This window comes from Lithobates pipiens, unplaced genomic scaffold (assembly GCF_037356315.1).
Source record: "Lithobates pipiens isolate NorthernLeopardFrog02 unplaced genomic scaffold, aLitPip1_a1.2 Scaffold_3, whole genome shotgun sequence".
Classification (NCBI taxonomy): domain Eukaryota; kingdom Metazoa; phylum Chordata; class Amphibia; order Anura; family Ranidae; genus Lithobates; species Lithobates pipiens.
The window spans coordinates 253,954,382-253,966,619 of NW_027507790.1; the positions used below are offsets into that span (position 1 = coordinate 253,954,382).

At 49.8% G+C, this 12,238-nt stretch overlaps 1 protein-coding gene across 1 annotated transcript in view; it reads right to left on the bottom strand.

The window, feature by feature from the left end:
* DYM (dymeclin) overlaps positions 1-11,984 on the bottom strand; it is a gene marked incomplete in the record, with an annotated part of 586,856 nt that extends 574,872 nt beyond the window's left edge. The window contains 1 exon segment of the mRNA XM_077463046.1: positions 11,830-11,984.
* Positions 11,985-12,238: the final 254 nt, after the last annotated feature.

Genomic DNA, 12,238 nt, shown 5'->3' on the forward strand with positions numbered 1-12,238 from the left:
CATTTTTCAGTGCTGTCACACCTTGAATGACAATTGCGCGGTCATGCACCACTGTATACATTACATTTTTATCACACAAATAGAGCTTTCTTTTGAGGGTATTTAATCACCATGTGACATTTTTCATAGTTTGTTATAACATTTTGCAAACAGGTCATTTTTGTCCTTCATTGATGTGTGCTGATGAGGTGGGCACTGGTGGGCACTGTTTGGACTGCACGTAAAATCAGAACACCGATAATCACTGCCCTGATTATCAGTCAGATGTCCCTTTAAACAAAAGCCAGTTGCCGGCTCTCTTTCTCTCCTCATGTGGTCAGCACGATGGAGAAAAAATAAATAAATCTAAGCTGGGTGGACTTTTGACAACTGAACAGCAACTGCAGCCAATCAGATGCAGTCACTGTTCAGGTATTCTGACATTCGCAGGTGCACGCTGTCAGAATACAATAGGTTGTCCCGATACCACTTTTTTTTTTTTTTTTAAACCGGGGTACAAGTACCGATACCACTTTTTTTTTTTAATGTCATGTGACAGTGGCACTAATATGCAGCACTGATGACATGTGGACTGTGTCAGTCGTTTTTTATTACATTTTTTTGCATTTTTTTATTTTTTATAGCAATTTTTGTTTTAAATCAGCCCTGTTGGGTGGCTTTGGTGAGATATCAGGGGTCTTAACAGACCCATGTCAACTCCCCTTTGAGACAGGGAAAGGGACTGAGGACACAGATTCCCCAGTCCATGTGAATGGACAGTCAGCGATCACTGACTCTGTTCATTCGGAAAAGGAAGGATCCGGACTTACCGGCTCCTACCTCCACTCTCCATACAGACGGGGGACAGCAGCAGAACGGAGGAGGACACGGAGGGGGGACAGCAGCAGAACGGAGAAGGACACGGAGGGGGGACAGCAGCAGAACGGAGAAGGACACGGAGGGGGGACAGCAGCAGAACGGAGAAGGACACGGAGGGGGGACAGCAGCAGAACGGAGAAGGACACGGAGGGGGGACAGCAGCAGAACGGAGAAGGACACGGAGGGGGGACAGCAGCAGAACGGAGAAGGACACGGAGGGGGGACAGCAGCAGAACGGAGAAGGACACGGAGGGGGGACAGCAGCAGAACGGAGAAGGAAACGGAGGGGGGACAGCAGCAGAACGGAGAAGGACACGGAGGGGGGACAGCAGCAGAACGGAGAAGGACACGGAGGGGGACAGCAGCAGAACGGAGGGGGGAGTGGAGCATGGAGGACGACACAGAGGACGACTGAAGGAGGAAACGGGGATAGTCGGGGGGGAGTTACAAGCATCACCCTGTGTAGATTTAAATAAAGCAGCTGAAAGCCGCGGGGGGGGGGGGGGTAGATGCAGCTGACAAGCTCTATTGAAATCTATATAGAGTGATCGGTGCTTGTAACTCCCCCCACCGATCACCCCTGACTGCCCAGGTAACGGGTGAAGCATCTCAGCATTTGCCCGAGGACCACCAGCGGGGGACCCAAAAAGAAGAGGATCTGGGCTGCTCTATGCAAAACCATTACAAATAGGATGCAAATATAACATGTTTGTTATTTAAATGATAAAAATAAAAAAATTCTCTCATTTAGAAACACTTTAAAATGGGTTTTAAAGGTAAAAATGTTTTCACCTTAATGCATTAAAGGTGAAAAAACATCAGACAATGCCGCCCCCCCCTCCGACATCCTCGTCTCTGCTCAGCCTGGCCGTTGATTGGCTAGAGTGGATAGATTGAAAGCAGCGCAGCCATTGGCTCGCACTGCTGTCAATCACATCCAATGACGCAGCGCGCCAAGTGATACAGTGAGCGGCTATAGCCGCGGCTGTATCACAGGAGCGCGCCCGCAAGCACTTCTCACCATGTGAGGGAGCTCGCATGAACGTGAGAAGTACTTGTGGGGGGAAGCCGTGACAGCTGCCGAGGGACCCCAGAAGAGCAGGTTCGGGGGCCACTCTGTGCAAAACGAGCTGCACAGTGGAGGCAAGTATAAATCCCTTTAAGCCTGCATGGATCTCAAACTGACAGCCCTCCAGCTGTTGCGAAACCACAAGTCTCATCATGTCTCAGCCTATGGGATTCATGCTTGTAACTGTCAACCTTGCAATGCCTCATGAGACTTGTAGCTTTGCAACAGCTGGAAGGCCACTAGTTTGAGACCCCTGCGGGGGTGTAAACCCTCACATATACCCAGTGAAGTGAACAGCCTCAGATGATACACAGGGCTGAAACAAATCACCCTACATAAGTTTGAGGGCTGTTTCACACTACCGATCCGTTCAGGTCCGCCTGTCAGTTTTTCAGGCGGACCTGAAAGGATGCTCCATAGAGGTCTATGGAGCGTCGGATGTCGGCGGTGACATGTCCGCTGACATCCGACCCACTGCGATCCGAAAAAGTGTGACGGAGGAAAAACCTACTTTTCCATCAGTCAGTCATCGGATCAGATGACGACAGACTCTACAGTCCATCGTCATCCGATTTCCCATAGGGGAGAGCGGCGCTCTGACAGGTCCGTCCCTGCGCAATGCGCAAAGACAGACCTGTCATCTTCCTGCTCAGCGAGGATCGACAGAGCGATCCCCACGGGGCGGATCATCACGGATCCGTCCCGTGTGAAAGAGCCCTTACATGTATATCTGCTGTCTTCATCATTATATATTCTTTAGGGTGTTCAGATCTTGTTAGAGATTTTCTCTACCTTTCAACACTGGAAGTGAAGTCTGAGCACACAGCCAAGACAGCTGATTGGAGGAAAGGCACACACCCCCACACCACATAGGCAGAGACTTTCAGAGCTGTTCTGAGCCACACAAACTCTCTGCTAATCTATTTAGAGCAACTTCCCTGACACAAATTTCAGGCTGGTTTCATCTCCTGTGTCGGAGAACTTTTCAGGAGATATCAGGCTGATAACAGAACGGAGCATGAGAAAGCCACGGGACTTAGTGCTTTGAAGAGAGATAAGAAAACACTGCAGAAATATGTGCCCAGCTCACATTTCATGAATTGGATTACATCCACTTTAAAAAGAGTTCTAAAGGCAATAGTTTTTTTTTTTTTTTTATCCTAATGCATTCTATGCATTAAGATAAAAAACCTCCTGTGTGTAGCAGCCCCTCCAGCACCCCTCAACACTTACCCAGAGCCCCTTTTCTCTATCCACAATAACCTCGACCATCCAGGACTCTCCTCCAGACTGGCTGGGGCACAGCCGCATCACCACTGGCTCCTGTGGCTGTCAAAGCCAGTTTGCTAATCAGGGGAGAGAGTGGGCGGGACCGAACGGCAGCTGCGTGTCTGTATGGACATACAGGGCTGCAGCTCAGGTGCCCCCCATAGCTAGCTGCTGGTCTATGGGGGCACTCGTCAGGGGGAGGGGCCAGGAGAAGCGAAGAGGGACCTGAGAAGAGGAGGAGGATCCAGGCTGCTCTGTGTAAAACCAACTGCATAGGAGGTAAGTATAACAGGTTTGTTAATTTTATTTTATTTTTTTATTGAGAATTTACAATCACTTTAAGTCATGGGTGGTCAACCTGTCACGAAACTACAATTCCCATCATGCCTCTGCCTTTGGGAGTCATGTTTGTGACTGTCAGCCTTGCAATGCCTCATGGGACTTGTAGTTTTGCAACAGCTGGAGGGCCACAGGTTGAGCACCCATGCTTCAAGGTGTTTGGATTATTTTACAACTAACTGACCAATGTCTTATCCAAACCTCTGTCCTCTATACCAGGGGTCCCCAACCCCCGAGCCACGGCCCACTGCTGGGCTGCCAAGGCTGCACTGTCAGGGGTTCGGTGGTGGCAGGCAAGCAGAGAGATGATGTCATCTCTCACCACCCACCCCGCACCACCACCACCGTCCAGTCCTTACAGCCGGCCATGAACACTAAAACAGAGTTTCAGGCGGGCGACCAGAGAGATTACATCCCTCACTGCCTGCCCCGCATCACCACTGTTCCAATATCACTTGGCAAGTGACAAGCCCCAACCTGGAAACTAACAAGCTGCACTGTTGGCATGTGACGGTCTCAAGCTAAGTTTGGTGGCAGGCAACGGTGGCAAGTGACACACTCAGGGTTCCCATTGATTCTGCATTATGGTTAGTTTAACTATTTAATTTTTTATTACAATGTAATAATGGAAAATATGGGCTTCAATCATCCTGACACCATATCAATCATGGTGCCGTGATGATTGAAGCGCAAACACCAGCCATTGACTCAACAAAATGCCTGCGAAATTTTTTATTTTTTTTTTTAAATAAAATCGCTTACCCCCTGTGGGCCTTTGCATAATTTTCTTTCAAGCAGCCAATCCCCAGTGTCAAAATGGTTGGAAACCTCTGCTCTATACCATATATCAATGTGCAACCAAAGCAGAACTACCAAAATCACCAGAGCACAAAAAGAATCGCACCACCACAGGGTTCATCGAATAATAGGAGCTACAGTTTGCCCACTTACAAAGAAATGATCAGTCTATAATTGTATAGGTAGGTTTATTTTAACAGTGAGAGACAGAACAAAAATATCCAGAAAAACCATTTCAAAAAAAGTTATAAATTGATTTGCATTTTAAATGAGTGAAATAATTATTTGACCCCTTTGCAAAACATGACTTACTACTCGGTGGCAAAACCCTTGTTGGCAATCACAGAGGTCAGACATTTCTTGTAGCTGGCTACCAGGTTTGCACACATCTCAGGAGGGATTTTGTCCCACTCCTCTTTGCAGATCCTCTCCAAGTCATTAAGGTTTCAAGGCTGATGTTTTGTAATTTGAACCTTCAGCTCCCTCCACATATTTTCGATGGGATTAAGGTCTGGAGACTGGCTAGGCCACTCCAGGACCTTAATTTTCTTCTTCCTGAGCCACTCCTTTGTTGCCTTGACCGTGTGTTTTGGGTCATTGTCATGCTGAAATACACATCCACAACTCCTCTGCAATGCCCTGGCTGAGGGAAGGAGGTTCTCGCCCAAGTATTGACAGTACATGGCCCCGTCCATTGTCCCTTGAATGTGGTGAAGTTGTCCTGTCCCCTTATCATAAAAACACCTCCCAAAGTATAATGTTTCCACCTCCATGTTTGATGGTGGGGATGGTGTTCTTGGGGTCATAGGCAGCATTCCTCCTCCAAAATGCGGTGAGTTGAGTTGATGCCAAAGAGCTCGATTTTGGACTTTCACCCAGTTCTCCTCTGAATCATTCAGATGTTCATTAGCAAGCTTCAGACAGGCCTTTACGTGTGCTTTCTTGAGCAGAGGGACCTTGCGGGCGCTGCAGGATTTCAATCCTTCATGGCGTACCAATTGTTTTCTTGGTGACTATGGTCCCAGCTGCCTTGAGGTCATTGATAAGATTCTCCTGTGGAGTTCTGGGCAGATTCCTCAGCGTTATGATCACTGAAACTCCACGAGGTGAAATCCTGCATGGAGCCCCAGACCGAGGGAGATTGCTAATTATTTTGTTCATCTTCCATTTGCGAATAATCACACCAACTGTTGTCACCGTCTCACCAAGCTGCTTGGTGATGGTCTTGTAGCCCATTCCAGCCTTGTGTAGGTCTACAATCTTGTTCCTGACATCCCTGCACAGCTCTTTGGTCTTGGTCATGGTGGAGAGATTGGAATCTGATCGATTGCTTCTGTGGACAGGTGTCTTTTGTACAGGTAACAAGCTGAGATTAGGAGCACTCCCTTTAAGAGAGTCCTCCCTAATCTTAGCTCAGTACCTTTATAGAAGACACCTGAGAGCCAGAAAATCTGCTGATTGATAGGGGATCAAATACTCATTTCACTCATTAAAGTGGAGGGCCACCCTAAAAAACAAAACTACATTAAAATGTTCCAAAAAATAATTAAACTTACCAGAAATGCCTGTTGCTAGGCAGATCATCCTAATCTGCCTCTTCCTACTCCGCGGTGATCTTCGGTCTTCTCCTACGTGCGCTGTCTTCTGGGGAATGGGGCACGGTGTGTGTGTCCCAGAACACAGCGAGCCCCATTCACAAAGCTCTGCGCGACTCGCATATGCGCAGTAGGAAACGGCAAGTGAAGCTGCAAGGCTCCACTGCCTGTTTCCCTTCGATAGAATGGCGGCGCCGAGAGACGGGTCGGCCTCGGGCAGCAGACATCTAGGGCACCCTGGACAGGTAAGTTCACTTATTAAAAGTCAGCAGCTACAGTGTTTGTAGCTGCTGACTTTTAAAATAAATAAAATTCAGCTGGACCTCCCCTTTAAAATGCAAATCAATTTATAACTTTCTTGAAATACGTTTTTCTTTATTTTTTTTCATTGTTATTCTGTCTCTCACTTGAAACCTACCATTAAAATTACAGACTTATCATTTCAGTGTCAGTGGGAAAATTTACAAAATCAGCAGGGGACCAAATACTTTTTTTTTCCCCTCACTGTACTTTAAGCGCAAGTTCACCTTTACAAGAAAAATCAAAAAGGTTAACAGACTCCAAAGGTTCTGACCACTTCTTCAGACTCAGCGCTGCTGGTGTAGTGGCCTGTATACTGTGGTGCACAGATCCGGAGTGAGCATCCATCATAACGCTCGCAATGGCACACACTCATTGGCCAGAGCAACCACAAGACTGACTGACCAATGAGAAGTGATTCTTTATTCTAGATCACCTTTCAGCCTCAGATGCACTTCTCATTGGTCAGCATGATCACGCTGCTGTGCATTACGATGGATACTCATGGATATTGTGTGCAGTAGGGTCCAGAGAGGTGTCCAGGATATTTAATGTTAGTTCACCTTTTTGTGAAAAAGGTGAACTTACCCTTTAAACTATTAGAAACATTTTCTTTTAAACCAAAGTTCTGGTTAAAGGGCCGATTCAGCATTACTGCGCTGTGATAATGCCAAGTCATGCGGTTTTCCACAATGCCCCTGTGATTGGTTGTAGTCATAAAGAGACGCACGGAGGTGTGAAATGTAACACAACGCACTTGTGTTTAGCGGTACACTGTCTTGTAAACAATGCAGTGCAATGGCAGCCCATTACAAGTGAAAGGTCTGCCTTGAGCAGGTTCAGTAACCCTTTACCAACCGTACGCATGTATGCGCCAGCACAGCACTGGTCCTTAAAGAGGAAGTAAACCCTGATGAGTTTACTTCCTCTTTTTTTCCCTGCAAAGGTAAAGCATAATGGACTACTATGCATCGCATAGTAGCTCATTATGTGTCACTTACCTGACACAGGAGCCAGCGAAGTCGCCGCTGTCCCCTGTAGTCCGCCGCATCCATCTTGCTGGTGGCGTCTCACAGCTCCGCCACTGTCATTCGGCGAAGCCGCGATGATGTCACACCCTTGCATGCGCACGGGAGCCGACAAATGCGGCAGCTCCATTCTTGGAACTGCCACGCTCAGTGCGCCTGCGCGCCGCTGTCTACGGCGCATGCGCCGTAGACAGCGGTGCCCGTTTTCGGGCAAACATCTCCTAAACCATATAGGTTTAGGAGATATTGCTTGGACCTACAGGTAAGCCTTAATCTAGGCTTACCTGTAGGTCAAAGTGGTTTGTAAGGGTTTACAACCACACACACACATATACATATACATATACATATACATATATCCGACCTATTCGCTGCCCCAGCAGTATGACCACACGGTTACTGACAGCTGCCGGTCACTGTTTAGGATAGGGACACGGTAATGTGAATTTCCCCCATCACGTGATTACTGTGAAGACACACACACACACACACACACACACACACACACACACACACACAGTTTTCCTGCTGAGTTTTTCCTTCAGATTTACCAAAACCATGTAGCAGAAGGGCCTGCCTGATTGCACACAAATAGAAACTCCTAAGGTTTGACCTCATATTATATGGTTTTGGTAAATCTGAAGGAAAAACTGATGGTGTGTATGGGGCTTTAAAGCCCAAATATCTGGATGACCCCCCCCCCCGCCCCCGCACACGGCTATGCACCTTTTGCATAAGGACTGGGATTAGCAGCTCACATTCGTAGCAATACATGTTTAAGCCGGCCAACCTCGACAACGTGTTTTCTCTCTGGCCAGTCTCTGCTCTACAACAAGTACTCTGCAAAATGCAAATGCTCCATTGGATATGGTGCCAATATGGGGCAGACAGACAAGGTTTAGATGTGTTTTCTGAAAGCCAATCACATGGCAGAGAAACGAAGGCCAGCTCCCGCTGGCGGGAAAGCAGGTCAAATGACGCCCACCTCCTCCCCACAGAGGTGTATAGGTGTCAGTATGAAGTGCAGTGCGCAGGAAATAGGTGTCAGTACACAATGTCAATCAATAGTTGGGTAGATGCCAATATAAACTGTAGTGCAGAGGAGGTAGGTGACTAGATTTAAGTATAGATTGTGGTAAAGAGGAGGAGGCAACAGTGGAGGAGGAGAAGGAAGAAGAATTAGACGAGGAGGAGGATGGGGGGGTAGGTGTCAGTGTATACAGTGAGGAGGATGGGAGGTAGGTGTCAGTGTATACAGTGAGGAGGATGGGAGGTAGGTGTCAGTGTATACAGTGAGGAGGATGGGAGGTAGGTGTCAGTGTATACAGTGAGGAGGATGGGGGGGGTAGGTGTCAGTGTATACAGTGAGGAGGATGGGAGGTAGGTGTCAGTGTATACAGTGAGGAGGATGGGAGGTAGGTGTCAGTGTATACAGTGAGGAGGAGGGGAGGTAGGTGTCAGTGTATACAGTGAGGAGGATGGGGGGTAGGTGTCAGTGTATACAGTGAGGAGGGTGGGGGGGGGGGTAGTTGTCAGTGTATACAGTGAGGAGGGTGTGGGGGGGGGGGGGGGGGTAGTTGTCAGTGTATACAGTGAGGAGGATGGGGGGTAGTTGTCAGTGTATACAGTGAGGAGGATGAGGGGTAGGTGTCAGTGTATACAGTGAGGAGGATGGGGGGTAGGTGTGAGTGTATACAGTGGAGGAGGAGGGGAGGTAGGTGTCAGTGTATACAGTGAGGAGGATGGGGGGTAGGTGTCAGTGTATACAGTGAGGAGGATGGGGGGTAGGTGTCAGTGTATACAGTGAGGAGGATGGGGGGTAGGTGTCAGTGTATACAGTGGAGGAGGAGGGGAGGTAGGTGTCAGTGTATACAGTGAGGAGGAGGGGAGGTAGGTGTCAGTGTATACAGTGAGGAGGGGAGGTAGGTGTCAGTGTATACAGTGAGGAGGGGAGGTAGGTGTCAGTGTATACAGTGAGGAGGAGGGGGAGGTAGGTGTCAGTGTATACAGTGAGGAGGATGGGAGGTAGGTGTCAGTGTATACAGTGAGGAGGATGGGAGGTAGGTGTCAGTGTATACAGTGAGGAGGAGGGGAGGTAGGTGTCAGTGTATACAGTGAGGAGGATGGGGGGGTAGGTGTCAGTGTATACAGTGAGGAGGATGGGGGGGTAGGTGTCAGTGTATACAGTGAGGAGGATGGGGGGGTAGGTGTCAGTGTATACAGTGAGGAGGATGGAGGGTAGGAGTCAGTGTATACAGTGAGGAGGATGGAGGGTAGGTGTCAGTGTATACAGTGAGGAGGATGGGGGGTAGGTGTCAGTGTATACAGTGAGGAGGATGGGGGGGTAGGTGTCAGTGTATACAGTGAGGAGGATGGAGGGTAGGAGTCAGTGTATACAGTGAGGAGGATGGAGGGTAGGTGTCAGTGTATACAGTGAGGAGGATGGGGGGTAGGTGTCAGTGTATACAGTGAGGAGGAGGGGAGGTAGGTGTCAGTGTATACAGTGAGGAGGATGGGGGGGTAGGTGTCAGTGTATACAGTGAGGAGGATGGAGGGTAGGAGTCAGTGTATACAGTGAGGAGGATGGAGGGTAGGTGTCAGTGTATACAGTGAGGAGGATGGGGGGTAGGTGTCAGTGTATACAGTGAGGAGGAGGGGAGGTAGGTGTCAGTGTATACAGTGAGGAGGATGGGGGGTAGGTGTCAGTGTATACAGTGGAGGAGGATGGGAGGTAGGTGTCAGTGTATACAGTGAGGAGGATGGGGGGGTAGGTGTCAGTGTATACAGTGAGGAGGATGGGGGGGTAGGTGTCAGTGTATACAGTGAGGAGGATGGGGGGGTAGGTGTCAGTGTATACAGTGAGGAGGATGGGGGGGTAGGTGTCAGTGTATACAGTGAGGAGGATGGAGGGTAGGAGTCAGTGTATACAGTGAGGAGGATGGAGGGTAGGTGTCAGTGTATACAGTGAGGAGGATGGGGGGTAGGTGTCAGTGTATACAGTGAGGAGGAGGGGAGGTAGGTGTCAGTGAATACAGTGAGGAGGATGGAGGGTAGGTGTCAGTGTATACAGTGAGGAGGATGGGGGGGTAGGTGTCAGTGTATACAGTGAGGAGGAGGGGAGGTAGGTGTCAGTGTATACAGTGAGGAGGATGGAGGGTAGGTGTCAGTGTATACAGTGAGGAGGATGGGGGGGTAGGTGTCAGTGTATACAGTGAGGAGGATGGAGGGTAGGAGTCAGTGTATACAGTGAGGAGGATGGAGGGTAGGTGTCAGTGTATACAGTGAGGAGGATGGGGGGTAGGTGTCAGTGTATACAGTGAGGAGGAGGGGAGGTAGGTGTCAGTGTATACAGTGAGGAGGATGGGGGGGTAGGTGTCAGTGTATACAGTGAGGAGGATGGAGGGTAGGAGTCAGTGTATACAGTGAGGAGGATGGAGGGTAGGTGTCAGTGTATACAGTGAGGAGGATGGGGGGTAGGTGTCAGTGTATACAGTGAGGAGGAGGGGAGGTAGGTGTCAGTGTATACAGTGAGGAGGATGGGGGGTAGGTGTCAGTGTATACAGTGGAGGAGGAGGGGAGGTAGGTGTCAGTGTATACAGTGAGGAGGATGGGGGGGTAGGTGTCAGTGTATACAGTGAGGAGGATGGGGGGGTAGGTGTCAGTGTATACAGTGAGGAGGATGGGGGGGTAGGTGTCAGTGTATACAGTGAGGAGGATGGAGGGTAGGTGTCAGTGTATACAGTGAGGAGGATGGGGGGTAGGTGTCAGTGTATACAGTGAGGAGGAGGGGAGGTAGGTGTCAGTGTATACAGTGAGGAGGATGGGGGGTAGGTGTCAGTGTATACAGTGAGGAGGATGGAGGGTAGGAGTCAGTGTATACAGTGAGGAGGATGGAGGGTAGGTGTCAGTGTATACAGTGAGGAGGATGGGGGGTAGGTGTCAGTGTATACAGTGAGGAGGAGGGGAGGTAGGTGTCAGTGTATACAGTGAGGAGGATGGAGGGTAGGTGTCAGTGTATACAGTGAGGAGGATGGGGGGGTAGGTGTCAGTGTATACAGTGAGGAGGATGGGGGGGTAGGTGTCAGTGTATACAGTGAGGAGGATGGGGGGGTAGGTGTCAGTGTATACAGTGAGGAGGATGGAGGGTAGGAGTCAGTGTATACAGTGAGGAGGATGGGGGGGTAGGTGTCAGTGTATACAGTGAGGAGGATGGAGGGTAGGAGTCAGTGTATACAGTGAGGAGGATGGGGGGTAGGTGTCAGTGTATACAGTGAGGAGGATGGGGGGTAGGTGTCAGTGTATACAGTGAGGAGGATGGGGGGGTAGGTGTCAGTGTATACAGTGAGGAGGATGGAGGGTAGGAGTCAGTGTATACAGTGAGGAGGATGGGGGGTAGGTGTCAGTGTATACAGTGAGGAGAATGGGGGGTAGGTGTCAGTGTATACAGTGAGGAGGATGGGGGGTAGGTGTCAGTGTATACAGTGAGGAGGAGGGGAGGTAGGTGTCAGTGTATACAGTGAGGAGGATGGGAGGTAGGTGTCAGTAGGTAGGTGGGTGGGTGGGTACCACTCACCTTCTCTCCCGCTCTCTCTCCTCTCACTGGATCACAGCCGCCATGACTCCACGTCGCTGCAGACAGCTGCGTCACCCCAGTCACGTGACGCCTCCATCGCCCGTCCGCAGCTGACAGGCTGGAGCTCGGCTCTGACGTCACCCCTCGGAGCCATGGGGGGCGGATCTTTTAGCCGGTGCCTGGAAACGGCCTTAGCGTGTGGGCGTGACCAAAAGAAAAAGAGGAGTTTTTGAGTGGTGGGCGCAACTTTTTGACAACGAGGGCGTGGTTAGGCTCCTCGTCCCGTACGCCCAGATCACGACATTCATCCTCCCATCCAGCAGGGGGCGCTCTGCCCACGTTGGCCGCTGTTTGAGCCTCGCTTGGTGCCGATGTCATCAGATATCACGAATGCGAAGCAACGGCGAGC